At 31.4% G+C, this 12,503-nt stretch overlaps 1 protein-coding gene across 2 annotated transcripts in view; it reads left to right on the top strand.

Moving 5' to 3' along the window:
* The first annotated feature begins 7,456 nt into the window (after positions 1-7,456).
* The window catches only part of LOC126736589 (moesin/ezrin/radixin homolog 1-like), a 63,372-nt gene continuing 58,325 nt past the window's right edge, over positions 7,457-12,503 (top strand). The window contains exon 1 of one of the 2 annotated variants that reach the window (XM_050441016.1): positions 7,457-7,594. The gene's annotated coding sequence lies outside the window, so the exon portion shown is untranslated. Of the gene's footprint in view, positions 7,595-7,623; positions 7,891-12,503 lie in introns of those variants that run through there. The other variant, XM_050441014.1, reaches the window with a different exon arrangement.

Raw genomic sequence — 12,503 nt, forward strand, 5'->3', positions numbered from 1 at the left:
GTTCGTATTTTTATCCGGATTTCTAAAAATATTTACATAGATAAATAGTGAAGAAGCTGATAATAGAGTAATCAGGAAAACGTCTTGAATAGTAAATATATTTGAAATAATTGCGGATTCAAAAATTAATCAATATTATATAAATATAAACATAGCTATTATTGTTACTTCGTCTGTCTGTGCTACCATAGTAAAATACAAAATATCTAAATATTGTAAGGTTACAATGATATTGTAAAAAATGGCCCTTTAAAGATTTTCACAAGGGCCAATTCTAAGAATATTATATCTCTTAGATTTCCCATAAGAGGTTTTATTTATATGAACTCTGTAAATATTTATAAGAACCAAGACTTTTTTAATAAATATATAATTTATATGTATGGTCAAACTGAGATCAAATGGTTGAAACGAATGGTAATAACCATATCTTCTTTTTCCTTCCAGAACGTGATAGACTTTCTAGCATATCTTTTAGTTATTTTATCGATTTCTGTTAATCATCTCAGCTGTTAATTCAAGTCACTGTTTTGGTTTTGATTTTCTCCTTTATTCTATTACTTCTACAAAGAATAAACGAAGCATGGAACCAAAGGAAATGATAATGAGCCATCTGCTGCCGATGTGGTTGGAATAATTGGTTATATCTGAGAGTTTGTTATGTTAGTTTCACTTTTAAAGATATTGATACTGAGAATGAATTATTTAGCTGATTTATAAAAATATTTTAATATATATATTTTTTTAAAACAAAGAAAGGCTGCCTCTGCAACTGTAGTCGCTCTTTAAGTTGGTCACAACGTAAATTGTTGTATTTATATATGTATATTTTATTCCTATATGTTATACTTATTATTAGGTTTGTGGCTTCTTGGTTTAAATTTTGTATAATGTAGAATTTCTTTTTTGTGAGAGGTTTAACTATACCAAGATCTACTTGAAAACTAAATAGATATATTTCTCACCATTTGGAATATTGCTTATCTTTGCAGAGCATGATAACAGTCAGACCTTGTATGCGTTAGTTGAGATAAATAGTCCTATAAAAACCTGTATAGTTTTCAGTCTATACAAAAAATATTAATAAAATTCTTCATATTCATTTTAAGCTGAAAAATGGTGGTCAGATAACCCAAGTAACAATTTAGGTTCTAAAAAGGTTATAAATAACTCCTAGAACCTGTTTAAGAAAAATTATTGATTATGCCATTAAGCACAAACAACGTTATTTATTAGCCCGCATAACCTCCTGTAGTAAAAAAAGGCCCAGCCCTAAAGAGGTTGTCGTTGCCAATAGGCCCTGGCCAATTTGAAACCAGATCGCATATCACAGAACCTATATAGCTAATAGAAATAACCTTTATCGAACCCGAAGATGCCTAAAAGTAACATGTGTAGAACCTGAAAGCTTTTACGCCTACCTGTTTACAACCCTTTAGCAAAGTCCTTTTAGACTTTTGGGTGGTTATATAGTTTGGCCTGTTCGCCGGCTTTTGGCCTTTCAGATACATATTGAAGTATTAAAATTTTGTCATTTAGTTTTAAATATGGTATTTCAGAGATGCCAAAGTATAAAAATCTGACCTTTTAGTTTTAAATATGATACAGCCAGGGTAAAAATAAGACAACGCCAAAATAAAAAGCAATGGCGACATTTTCAGTAAGTATGACTTTATTTTAGAAAAAAATATATTATACTGGAATAGATAACCGATTTTCATTGCGCACACCAGTTTCTTGAAAAAGTTGGGTATAATTTAACTGTAAAACACGCGCGCCTTTGATATCTTACAAATTAAACATTATTCAGTGCCAATAAAAAATTAATATATTTTTATTTCTGAGATGCTTTAGTGATAATATGTACTTAAATGCTCCAGTGTCTTTATATATTATCTAAATTGTTTACATATTACATTATTTTTGCCTGTATTTGAATAGCTTATAAAAATGGAAGAATTACATTTTTTCTTCAAAATGGACGCCTAGCAGGGTATGCTTTTAAGCTGCTATAATAACTTAAGTAAGTATCAAAAGCTATGTCGTAGGACAAAAGGCTTAAAAAAATGCCAGTGGGTTTTAAAAAAAGCTAAAACTAGCATCTTCCAGGACTTATAGGCCACTTTTAATAACCAATTAGCTGGCAAAGTCTGGGCGAATTTCAATAAATGGCTTTTAGGCATTTAGTAGGATCTATTGGCATTATTTATTACTACGCGGGATTTCTTGAGTCTTCTTTATTGCAATTCAGTTTGCGTTTGGTTTTGGTGGTTCCAGTTACTGTGAAAATAAAAGTGTGTTTTTTTATCGTTCAAATTGCATACAGGGCTGTATTTAGGTACATAAAAAGGTAAGTTCATGTTAGTTCATATAATAAAGATAGGCAAAGCGATTTTGATAAAGATAAATACAGATTTAGAAAAAGAGAGTTTAGAGGTTATGAGTACCAAATCATTTTTCTCTTAACACACCCATGCAATATTTCAATTCAAAGTATATTAGCACCACAAAAAATCCCAAATCCCAATCTTTTAAATCAAGTGCCCAATCTTTTAAATCTTGACTAAAATCAAATTTCTTAAAGTCATCAAGTTCATCATCTTCATTCCAATCCATCGATGAACTTGGTTGTTCTGAAGCCAGTTTTTCAGCCACTGGTACTGGCATCGTGAATATCTGATTCTAGAGGTGAGAGATATCTACCAAAATTGTCAATATTTTATTTGTCATATTTACTTGACCAGTTGTAATTCGTTGGAAATTTCGCTTCACTTTTCTTTTAAAATTACCACTTCTTACAATTTTGTGCCAAGACATCCCTGTATTCTAAGAATAAATGACGTAGGATTTAATAGTCGCGACCGTCCGCAAACTGTGTTTTATTGTGACTAGTTGGTTAAACCTTATCCTATAAAGTTATCTTATTATCCATATGACTTTTAGCAAGTCCTTTAGGTGTTAAAAAATGCTATATTTTCCGGAATAGGGCGTATAAAGTGCCAAATAGTTAGGCAATTGATTCAAGACCATATGGTTCTGAATAGGTAATTTTAATGCTAAAATCGTTCTACATTGGAATTTTGATTGCCAAATTAATGCTGAAATATAACCTCTCCAAAACCTTATTATCTCAAAACCATCAAGCCCTCGTTTATGGCCATAACAACGTTATTGTTGACACTTGACTAGAACTAATTAGATTTTTAATTTACCTAAGGTTCCTAGGAACCTATTAGCACAAAAGTTCCTATTAGCACAAAATTTAACCTAAATAGTTCCATCAAGCAAGCCAATGACTATTGCAGAACCTTGGTGCGGCTAAAAGGCAACTTTAAAAACCAACTGGTTGAGAAAATGTTACTTGGGAATTTAACCTTAAAATTGTGTAAGAAGTTTTACCATAGAAAGAAAATGTTACCATATTAGTTAAAGCTATTTAGTTTCCAATATATCAATCGTTATAATTCCAAGGCCTTTATAAAATGAAGATTATGCCTATAATACTTTTTTTAATCTTTGCTGGCTATTATATATAGACTGAAAGGAGGGATAGGATATGGTATGATTTTGCAAAAAAAAGTTATATGATGAATATACGAGGGCGGGTCAATAAGTTCGTGACTTTTTGAATTTCCCGCCCTTTAATGGAAATGGCAACTCGGCTCCTGTCAACAGAGAACTGTCAGTTAACGCCTGTCAAAATTTGAACAAGTTGCGTCATTTAGTTTGTGTTTGACAGCTGTTAATAGCAGACTACCACTCGTTTTGAGAAGAAAATGGAAAAAAGTGAAATGGCTCGGCGGAAAGAGATTTGACTCCAACGACGAAATCATCTCTCAAACAAATGCCTATTTTGATGACCTCGACAAATCATATTTTTCCGAAGGGATAAAAAAATTGGAGAAACGTTGGACTAAGTGTATAGAACTCAAAGGAGACTATGTTGAAAAATAAAATAACTTTTTATATAAAAACCTATCTTTTATCCAAAAAGTCACGGACTTATTGACCCGCCCTCGTACCATGAAATATTTTTTATACTTTTGGCTCTTTACCGGTCTGGTATTTCGGCTTTATTATCCTCAGCTATCTCTCTAATGGTAATAATTAAAGTTATTAATATTTTAATTTATTACCTAAAAAATATATATTTAATTTGCAATTTTTAAAGACCAAAGGTTTAAAAATGTGATATTCTAATAATAAAAAATGGAATTAAAAAACATTAGGTTAATCATAATTTTTATGCTTAGCTGCATGAAAATGATTTGACAATGAGGTAGGGCAAAGTCAGAATTAGACATTTTCCTAGTTGCTAATTAATTATTGAACTTGCTATTTATTATTGAACTATTTCATTAGTACCAAGTGTTATATTGTGTGTGCTATTTAAAATCGTTATCCACCGGCCATCTTTTGATAATTTATGAACTCAATCACATATCAATAGGCTTCGTGGCTTTACTTATTTATCCAAAATGACCGATTCATTATTAACAAGTGTCATATATGCGATTCAGGGTAAATAAAAGATATGTAAGTATTTTCATTTTTACAGATTTTAATTTTTTTAGCAATTGAGTGCATTAATACATTGCCCACGTGTCCCCTTAAAACTAAGTTTAAATAGTCTATTTTAACTAAGTTCAACCAGTTTATTTTAAGTATTAAACTATTTCACAGTTTAGATAGTTTCAAACATTTATCGTGTTATAGGATTTAAAAACAAGATAGCTAGATTAACTACTTTTGTTTAATTGGATGCAATGCGCATGAATAGCATGTGAAATATGATCAACCAGATAAATTTACCGGTGATGATTTTATACGATGATGATTTTACCTATTAATTATGATTGAAGATGAAGTTAAAGTAATTTAATTTTGACACTCTAGACTATACAGCTATCTTCAAAATTCAAATACATAATCGTGATAATCACTGTATTACTAAGCAAAGTAAGTCAAACAATGTGCTGGGCTTATCTTTATTTGTTGGCCTTTTTAGTGCAACTATTGATTTGATCTTGCAAATGGTTTTTAATATTTGATATTTTAAAGATGCAATGTGCAATTTTATTTAATATATGCTACGAAATTTTAAAGTCAAACTCCTGAAAAATCTTGTCAACAAATCTAGAAATCTAATATTTTGTCAGTTTATAATATCAATGCCAATACCCAACTTTCCCCTATCAGCTAATTCTCAAACATTTAAAAAACTTTCAATCACAAATTCACTTAGGATTTTCAATAATATTTCCGGTAACCCACATCAATCAAACAAAAACCAACCCAACACAATTATTTCTCTCACAATACGAAGGGATGGACAATATTTTTTCAGTGCTCTTTTCAAAACGGTGCAAATTTGTAGCATTCTATAAACTTGAATGGCTGGAGTTTCAATGCGGGCTAAATATACAGTATCGGACAAAATTAAAGCAACTTTTGAAATATTTGCATAAATTGTTTATATTGAATTCCCTACAAAATATTTTATTAAAGTGTGTTTGCCAGACAAGAATATTGTTTGTTTGCTGTACAGTTTTTTTTTGCGTTTCAAAGTCGAGCTAAAAAAGAATCATAAAAACAATCTGCGAAAAAATTAGAGCAACCTAAAAACAAACTGGTTTTAGTATTGTATATGAGATGTGCAGTTGTGAGGTTTTTATTTGAAATATGCCGCGTGATGTCCATTATTCCATTGAAACTAAAACCGTTGATTGAAAAGGGAACTCTTCAATCAACGCTAAAACAAAAAATGATTGATTTATCTAGGAAAAAGCAAGTATGGATATTAACTACATTTGGGGTTCGAAAGACGTTGTATCAAAAACTATTAAAAATGACCGAATCCGAGATAGGGTAATTTGATGGTGATTGATTTGATGGATTGCTGCCTTATGCGGAATGGGAAATGCCCCTAAAATACATTCCAATATGACAACGACCCAAAACATACCGCTAAAATTGTAAAAGAGTGGTTTACTAAGTAAAAAATTAATATTTTAAAGTGGCAACCGCAATCGCCAAACCTAAATCCTATAGAAAATTTATGGGAAATAGTGGAAAAACGTGTTCGTCGATCACAAATACATAACGCGGATCATTTATTCGAAGAAGTCCGTTTAGAGTGGAATTCCATAGATGACGTAATAAACAATGTGGTAGCTTCAATGCCTAAAAAGATGCGATGAAGTTATTAGGAACAATGGGTACTGGATAAAATATTGATTTTTGTAGTTCTTTGTACAGTTTAATTTAGAAAAAATATTAAGTTATTCTAATTTTGTCCAATACTTACATTCCATTCTAACAACATGGAATATAAAAAACTCGCAGATGGAATATGGAATATAAAAATTCGCAGAGAAAAAACGATAAATATATCTAACCCTTTACTTTCTAATATAATATCGTAGAATATCCCTTTAAAATCATAAACTTATATTTACTAATTCAATTCTCCTGATTAACTTCTATCAAAAATTGTTGTCAAAATTAACTCAAAATTAAAGGAGACAAATTGATGAACTGTAAAAAAAACATTTTTGATATTAATTTTTCATTTAATGTAGGCACGAAAAAATATTACAGCTCAATATAAAAGTAATTAAGTAGGGTTCGTTTAATTCGTATGCACAGGGCACCTAAAGAAGATGACCATTAGTAGTGTCTCGAAAACTGTTAGATACAAGATCGATTAAATTGATGCAAAGTTGCGTGATGAAATGCTTATTAAAATATCGTTCAAAAATAAAAAAAACGATTATTTCGTAGAGCAAAATAAATGACTTTTTTATGGCTACTTGGAAACGTCGTACTTATCATCCGTTTTGAATCACCATCATCTAGGATAAAAAAGTTACCTTTAAATAACGTAAGAAAAATTAAACTGACTTTGAATTTTTGATTTTTTTACTAAAATCTTCGGATTTTTCAAAATTTTTGAACGGCATTTTAATAAACATAAAATTAGGCAACTTTTAGTCATATATATTGTATTATTCTAATTTTAACCCTCGAATTTATAAAAATAATATTTTTTTTATTCATAGAAAAGTTATTAAACATTGTCTTAAATAAAATCAAATATCTTAAATAAAAAGTAAACTTAGTCTTCGGTTTCACTTAAAAATGCAACATCGTTTTGCTAGCTTTAGATAAGATTAGTGAATCAAATCATGAAATCTCAATGAAGACAAAATATAAGCCCTAAATTGGTCATGCCATGAGACTTCTTACATATAGACTCATAAAGCCTCATTATAAGATTTAAAAAAACTCATCTTGTCGCCAGAATACTTATTTCTGTTACGCAACGTACGCAAGTGGGTAGCTTCCGGTGTGATGCATCCAATTAGAGAATTAAAAAAACCATACTACTAATGCTAAATGCTAGCAACGTTCAGTCAACCATCCATATTTAACAATACCCCACACCATTATGTTAAACGGCTAAAGGTAAATAGAATGTGTTGTCTTTTCATGGCTGCGATAAAAACCGGTAAAAAATAGTCAACGCAAGCAACGATACCAGAATGTAATGCATACCTGTACATGCACGTAATTGTAAACTATCTGTGCCAAGGTAGGGATCAAACTGCATTTAATTGCATCCAAGTTGTGTTTACGTATATGTTTGCCCAATTCTTTTAGATATATTATCTCGATGCAAAGTGTTGTATATTGCAATAAAATTTACGGTTGTTAAACAAGTTTTCTATATTATGTAGGTGATAGTAATAACCCTGGTATGTTTGTTATTTCAAATTGGTGGTTTTTGAAGAAATCACTTATTTTGATGGTTTGTTGATATTTAGACATATTGCTGTGTTTTAGTGAAAGTAAAGTGCAAAAAAATGGAATCTAACTGTTATGACTTAGGTAAGTTTGAAATTCCGATAAATAAATATGAAACTTGTCTGTAGGTGCTCATTTATTTGGTAATATAGCAACAATTTGAAAATTATTTATTAAGATTTTTTGCACTATTTACAGGTAATAGAAAAAAATAGGTTTCCAAAATATTAGTGAAATGGTACTTTTTATAAAATATATAATTCTGTGTATTAAATACTGTGTTAAAAGTTACTATTACACAAATAGAAAAAATACACAAATATAATGTTTACGTAAAACTTAACAAACCTTTGATGAACATCCTGAATTACCGAGTTCTTTGTATTTAGGGTATAAATTATGACAGTAACTTAAATATTTCTGAAACTTAGCACTGTTGCCTATTCTATATTAACATCTGTATGCATAGACTCCGTCAAACCGCGTCCTCCATGTCCTTTGCTGAAAAAGCTATCTGAAGAGTGAGAGTTAGAGGCAATATCGAAGTGAAATTAGGTAACATATCATTTACATCACCGTGAGTAATATAAATCTTTAATAAATAACTATATTTTTGTCCTCGAACTAATACTCATTAAATTCTATTTTGATTTAAAAAATTAAAAAAAGGTAGGTTCTTATGAAATCTTGGTAACATCCATCTGAAAGATGGAACAAATCCTTTGTAGATTCAAGAAATTCCAAGCTTCGTCTTTGAGTAGTTCGGACCTAGAACTTTGGCTTTAATAAGAAGCATTGTCGTCTCGTCTACCGCTTAGTTGCAACTTAGTTGAAAATAATGTTCATAAGATCATAAGAGATAATATCTCCTATGGAATACAAGTTCAATAAAGCTATTAAGATATTATTTTGTACTATACTATTTATTACTTGAACATATTAAAACGTTAATTCACAAAATATTAAAATATATGAACTTTCAAAGATGTAAACGCTATTGGATATTCCTCTTAGGCCAATCGTCAGCACCAGGATTACCTTGAGCAATTGACAGCTAGCAATTGACAGACTTTTTCAGGACTGCACTTTTCCTACAATAATAAAAAAAGTCCATATAACATTTTAATAAACAAATTAGAGATCTCTTGGAAACTAGTTCGAAGATTAAATTTTACTTGACAAGTAGAATTTACCTTATTGGTGTTAAATAGGTATATCTTATTTTAAGCGCAAAAAAAAATCTTTCAAGCAAAAAAAAACACTCTTATTCCAAAAAACCACTTCTTAAAAATTTGGAATGGCAATACCGCAAGCAGAAGCAGATGTCATTTTGCGAAATTTCATCTTGTCAAACGACTTTATGTTTACATTCGGTCTTTGTGAAGTTCTGCGTTTTTTTTTTTTTAATTTTTGGTTAAAAAAGGAAAAAGGGCGTATTTGAGTGTTTTTGTCAATTGTTAGATAGTAAAAACTTGTGCCGCACCAAGGTAAAAGGCGATTCAAGCAGATCTTTTCACACAAGTAAATAACGATACTGTCATAATATTATATCAAGGAAGAAACGGCATCATAAACGTAGAATAATACAACTTATTAAGAAAAATTATAAAATATTTAATCTTCATAAAAATGTTTTTTATTAGAAGTATGTATGTGTTACCTTTATTATTCTATTAAAGTACGTTCAAAAAACGTATAAAGAGTTTATAAACGGTAATATTGTTTATAATTAAAGCATAATCTACTCGTATTATTATTAAATATTTATTATGTAAATATTTTTTGACGAGGTCACTGGTAAGGATTTCTTGTGTCGGTGGAATCAACAATGCGATCGAGCGGCGTTGCCATGTTGTTGGCTTTTTCTCAAATATACGTAATCTGCATTCATTTTACTTTGTATATTGACTTCTTTATAAAGTCCATGTTTGGCGCCAAATAAAAAAAGGAGGAGCACGCATCATCAGAAATACCGTAGTCTGTACAGAAAGAAAATTAAAGCAGCAAAATTTAATTATTATAGGGATCGCTTAAATATGTCATCAAATAGACAAAGAGAGTGTTGGTCGATTATTAATGATTTTAGACATTGCCATAGAAAAGTATTTGAACCGGAGTTAAGACCTGACATTTTAAACGACTATTATTGTAATATACCTAATATCTTGCTCAAGGACATTCGTAGTACCATTGATCCCTTACGCTATCTTCAACAAGTGTCGGTTGAGCATTCATTTTTCTTTCATCCTGTCGATCTTACCGAAGTAAAAAATGAAATCAAATGCCTAAAAAACCATAAATCATCTGGATCTGATGGGATATCTTCAAGGCTGTTACTCTTTTTGCCTGATTCAGCCTTAAATGCTTTAGTTTCTGCCATAAACAATTCTTTACATAATGGCATTTTTCCTTCATGTTTAAAAGAGGCAGTGGTTATCCCTCTTCATAAGGGTGGAGATTTGGATCAGCCTTGTAATTTCCGCCCCATTTCTATTTTGTCTACCCTCTCTAAGATAGTTGAAAAACTTGCAAAAAGCAGAATTTTGTCCTTTTTACATCACAATGGCATTTTGTCTGCAAATCAGTTTGGATTTCAAGCCGGTAAAGGGACTCATGATGCTGTTTTTAGCTTTTTGGAGAGTGTCTATGTGTCCTTGAATTCTGGAGAGTCATCGGCGGCAGTGTTGTGTGATCTATCCAAAGCATTTGACTGTGTGGATCATGGAATACTGTTATCTAAGCTCGATAAATATGGTTTTAGGCGCGTAGCGTTGCGATGGCTTGAGTCCTATCTATGAATTGAATTCTGGAGAGTCATCGGCGGCAGTGTTGTGTGATCTATCCAAAGCATTTGACTGTGTGGATCATGGAATACTGTTATCTAAGCTCGATAAATATGGTTTTAGGGGCGTAGCGTTGCGATGGCTTGAGTCCTATCTATCAAATCGTACTCAGAAGGTTACAGTGTCTGGGCGTTTGTCTGCTTCTAGATCTCTAAAATGCGGCGTTCCCCAGGGTTCAGTGTTGGGACCACTGTTATTTTTACTGTATGTGGATGACTTGAGTTCACTGAAACTGCAGGGCAAGGTGGTTCAGTTTGCTGATGATACGACCATACTATGGAGCCATAAAAATTCTGATTATATTAAGACTTGTATCCTTGAAGACCTTCGGATTTTATCAGGGTGGTGTGCTTCTAACAGGCTCGTGTTTAATGTAAGAAAGACGTCTATTATGGGGTTTAAGTGCGATGTTCAGGGTCTGATGTTTGACGAAAATTCCCTCTTGCAGAATAAAGAGTGCTGCAAGTTCCTAGGAATTACCATCATTCATTACATCTTCATTACATCTTCTGGATGTTTTGCAGTAAGAATGGCAAAACAAGAGCTGGGAGGGGTGGTTGCTCGTTCAGTGTACTTTTCACTTATTGAATCTCATATTCGGTATGGCTTGCCTTTTTGGGGTTTAACCAATAAGGGGCTACTTAACATTGTCTTTGTTATTTAAAAAGAAGCTGTTAGATACCTGTGTTCTGCTAAGTTAAGAGATTCTTGCAAACCCCTTTTCATTTCTGAAAAAATCCTAACTCTTTTTTCACTCTTTATCTTAGAAACAGCTGCTCTTATTCACAAAATTCCCAAACTACCCTCTGACACTGGCCATTTGACTCGTCGTGTAAATGATGTTCCCCTACCTATTTCTACGTCTTCCCTTACCAAAAACTCATTAATTTACATAAGTAAAAAAATTTACAATCATGTTCCTCTCTGTGTTAGACATATATCGGATGTTAAGAAATTTAAAAGAGAATTAAATACGCTTTTATTGGCTAAGGCATATTATAACCTGGATGAGTTTTTTAATGATAGGTTTTAACCTTGGACATGTTGGAAAGTTTTTTTTTCCTTTTTTCTTCTCTAGTTTTTCAACAAGTTTACCTTTATTTAGTAATTGATTGTTTTATTTAGTTATCTTTAATTCAAGTATGTTCAAAAAGTTTTGTCTTCTTGTGTTTAATTTTGTTCATTGTTTTGTCAATTTTTGAAATTGTATTTTTGTTTTGTTTTTTTAGCTTTTAGGATGCTTGTACACAAGATTATTCTTACGTAATATAGCACATTTTCTTTCTTTCTTTAATCTTTGCACAACAAAGCGAAAATCCGGTCACGGGCTCAATCACGTTGAGTCCCCAGCAGCGTTTCCCCCGTACCGCGTTCCACCACCCCATCGCGCTAATCGGCTCAAATCATCTGTGATCGGCACCACCGTTGGCGTTCTACGTCCATCCATTGAGGAAATATTGATTAGAGTTGCCTCGGAATAGTTTTATTTTGGAGCATCGATTTTATTATGTACCGAAATAATTAGGTAGATATATTTAAAAAAAATATATTTCAAATAATAAAATATAGATTATTGTATGTTGTGTGAGGATAAGAAAGTTTTTAAGAGCGGGGGGAGTCCCCAGAGTTCTCCCTCACGAGCCGCCACTATCTGCTTCACAAACATTTTTTGACGTTCTTTAATTTTTTTACCTTTAGGCCCCTGTACATTCTGATTAGATATCCATAAGGAAAGGCTTCATTTATACAAAATTTCACTAAAATAAAAAATTAATTAGATTTAGAATTATTATATTTTAATTATTAGAAATGGGTTTGGAAATTTGAAATAATTTGCTCTACAGTATATTTTAA

This window comes from Anthonomus grandis, chromosome 5 (assembly GCF_022605725.1).
Source record: "Anthonomus grandis grandis chromosome 5, icAntGran1.3, whole genome shotgun sequence".
Lineage (NCBI taxonomy): Eukaryota > Metazoa > Arthropoda > Insecta > Coleoptera > Curculionidae > Anthonomus > Anthonomus grandis.